The sequence below is a fragment of the Nicrophorus vespilloides genome, unplaced genomic scaffold (genome assembly GCF_001412225.1).
Source record: "Nicrophorus vespilloides isolate i.1.1-1 unplaced genomic scaffold, Nicve_v1.0, whole genome shotgun sequence".
In the NCBI taxonomy this organism is placed as follows: domain Eukaryota; kingdom Metazoa; phylum Arthropoda; class Insecta; order Coleoptera; family Silphidae; genus Nicrophorus; species Nicrophorus vespilloides.
In genome coordinates, this window is record NW_017096311.1 from 26366 (window position 1) to 30370 (window position 4005).

The window sequence follows — 4005 nt, forward strand, 5'->3', positions numbered from 1 at the left end:
TTTGTTGCTTTTTTTTTTTTATCAAAAAGATCGTTGTCATGGCAATTTCTGCTGATCGGACTGTTTGGGCTTTCACAGCCCGTGCGATTCTTGTGCATCTTCTTGTTTCCATCATGTATTTCCAACTTGTGAAATCCACTTGAACACCAATAAATAACGTTAGAAATGTTGTTGTTAAGACTTAAGCAAAACTGTGACAGTTGATTGTGTGATATCGTTAACTTTTCATTGAATACAATTTGCATTTACGTAAGCAAAACCATTTGGTTAAAAGTCATCGTTTCGTATTTAATGTCGAAGTTCATCTAATGTTTTAATTAAACTAAAATTAAATTTATATACATATTCATTATTTCTATCACAGTTAGAAATAGCATTAAGACTTAAGCAAAACTGTGACAGTTGTAGTTTAACTTGATTGTGTGATATCGTTAACTTTTCACTGAATACAATTTGCATTTACGTAAGCAAAACCATTTGGTTAAAAGTCATCGTTTTGTATTTAATGTCGAAGATCATCTAATGTTTTAATTAAAACAAAAATTAAATTTATTCATTGTTTCTATCACAGTTAGAAATCATTTGTTTACAAACAAAATACCATCGCAGTTTCGTATTATACACATCGATTATGGAAGTGGAAATTGTTTTGTCCACATGTAATGTTCTGTTTCTGTTTTCTGTAATCTTCTATTTAGAACAACAACAAAAAAAACTAACTAAGCAAGCAATCAATTTTAATTACACTTTAACACCTAAGTTTATCGCGTGAGTCACAGTTTGCTTCGATGCAATTGTTATTGCTCAGAACAGAAGATAATGTTTGAACAACTGAAACATCAGAACGCACTCGGATCTGCATCGATGACAGAGACGTACTCGTCATGACTTCTTCAAACGAATCAACGCTCTCGTGATTCACGAATTTGCTATAATTTGTTTACGCTTCTAAAAACGACAACGATATTTTGGTTTCTGAACGAATCATAGACTGATTTGATTACTTGTTTAAACAATTCAACTGTTATTAGAAAAGTTCAGTTTTCAAAATTTAGTTGTTATAGTGTATTTGCTACACAACTATTTATTTGTTAGTAAAGTTGAAGCAGTAAAGTTGTTACGGTAATTGCTGTTTGGTATGTAACAATGAGGTGTAGCAATCGAAATAACAGTTGGGCATTGTCTTACAATCTAAAACCGTGTTTTTAATTCACTTTTATTGCAATTAAATATCGCGCGAGACGGCGTTAATTATGAACCTGGTAATGCATTTTTTTTGGTACGAAGATTGGAATCATTTTAATTGCATTTTTTATCAAAATTAATTGTTTGCTTCACAAGTGTGGGAATTTTAAATTTCGAAATGTTTGGGCAGCGATAGCGTCTGTTTATTCGAACGATAATCTTCATACAGTTTTTAGCTATTCTTGCAGATCGATAATTTGTTTATTTATACGCGTTATCTTCTATTTGCTAATAACTACTGTTTAGTTAAAGCGCGTGCGAGCTTTAAAATTTACTTTAACTGTATGTATATATTATGTAAGTAGGCGTTTGTTTATTTTGTGCGACCAATAGCAATTGTTTTCTGCTTTTAAATTGCTGTTCATATGTACCCTTGAATGCTAATTGCATTTGTTTAGTCAATCACAAGAGTTTACTAAAACTTTGTTTCGAATGTTGAGTGTTATAACAGTAGAAAAGAAAATTTAAACTTTTGTGATAAGTTGTGTGATGTGTTGTTTATACAGCGATAAAAAGCAGCAGAGGTGATATTATTATAATTATTATTACGGTTGTAGAAACGAGGAAGTTTAAGGCTTAATAAAAGTCTGCGTTCGCGTGTGTCACATTGATCCGAATCTCGTATAGGTAGGTGTGCACGCACGTCGAGGGGATTCCCCTTCGTCCATGAATTTTGTAAAATTGTAATTATTATTACAATGTGTTTCCACCCTCGTCACGTTTTGTATCACATTGTAATAAACATTCGCCTCCCCTATGTTTCGCCGAAAATAGAGCGCCGATGCAGAAACATTCATTAACAAGCCTTCTGCTCTTCGCCCCATCTATATTTAGGCCAAAGTTATTCACCTTTCCACGTGTAAACAACTGTTCGCGTTTTCCGTACAAAAAAAGAAACAGAAAACATTTTGATTAGACGTTGAGAAATTCCAAACTCGCCTCGACCCATCTGCACTAACTACAGAAAAAATAACACGAAGCGTTTTCATTTAATTAATCGGAATTGATGAACGTCAATTAAGACTAATTGGCACGCAGAAAGCGCCAACAATTTCCAAGCGAAATTATTAACGAAATCAACAAAGAACGTTTCCGAAACTATAATTGTTAATTATCTCGTTGCGTTTTCCAAGTAAATTATAATTCCTATGCAAAAAAAAACACAAAATATGATTCATTGCAATGGTTATTTTCATGCGTGCTCGAGTCAACAAACTGTTACTAATTCACATCGAAACTGCAATGTTTTTGGGGAAATTCCAAATGTAATAATGATTCATCGTATTTGGTCCAGTTCTTTTGCCCCCCTCTGATCCCGAGGGAATAGGAAATCTCTTGTTGTTTGTTGCCCTCCCTTGCAGAACAGCTGTTGAGGGACCAATTGACAAAGGTCGCAGAAGAATACCGAAGGGGGGTTGACTGGCACGTGCTGCTCTTATTTTCTTGCAGTGCACTATAGGGTAGGTCTTGCAATTTCGTGCAGCTTTCCTTCACCTTTCGAAAAACCGCCAAAAAATAATGAAACGGTTTCTCTTTCGTACCGTACGAAAAGAGCATCTTTTAATTCACATTCTTTATGATTATTATTATACTTTTTACCATTTTATTGGCTTTGATTTCCAGAAGCGAACGAATTGCAATAAAACATTTCCACGTAAAATCGTTTCCTCGCGTCGAAACAATAGTGTCTTCGGTTTTTAACGATTTTATCGAAGCGCACTAACTACTGGTATATGAATGAATACTTAAGTTAAAGTTAGGTAATAAAATGTGTATAATGAAAAAAATAAGTTTAAAAAACCTAACGATTTTATCAAATACCAAAGACTGAACAATGATTGAATGAAGAATATGATAGGAAATAGAATTGTAACACTTCTGTATTTCTTATAATTCTTAGTCAAATTTGAAAAATGAGAATGTAAGTTTAGATAAAATCAGTGTCTTCGGTTTTTAACGATTTTATCTTTGCGCACTAACTACTGGTATATGATTGAATACTTAAGTTAAAGTTAGGTAATAAAATGTGTATAATGAAAAAAATAAGTTTCAAAAACCTAACGATTTTACCAAATACCAAAGACTGAACAATGATTGAATGATGAATATGATAGGAAATAGAATTGTAACACTTCTGCATTTCTTATAATTCGTAGTCAAGGTTGAAAAATGAGAATGTAAGTTTAGATAAATTCAGTTTTTAATCATTTTATCATTTTATCGATGACTATATGTATTGAATACTCAAATTTAGTGTATGAGATTGATTGTAGCAGTTTTGGTATTCTTTAATTCTCACTCAAAGTTAGAGAAATTAAATCATTTTGTTTTCAATTATTATGGTTTCTAGTGTTTTTGGACGTAGGATTACTTAAATTAAAGTTAGGTAATAAAATGTGTATAATGAAAAAAATAAGTTTCAAAAAACCTAACGATTTTACCAAATACCAAAGACTGAAGTATGATTGAATACACGTATTAAAGACGAGTAATCAGGAAATAGAATTGTAACACTTCTGCATTTCTTCTAATTCGTAGTGAAAGTTGAAAAATGAGAATGTAAGTTTAGATAAATTCAGTTTTTAATCATTTTATCCATGACTATATGTATTGAATACTCAAATTTAGGGTATGAGATTGATTGTAGCAGTTTTGTTATTCTTTAATTCTCACTCAAAGTTAGAGAAATTAAATCATTTTGTTTTCAATTATTATGGTTTCTAGTGTTTTTGGACGTAGGAATACTTAAATTAAAGTTAG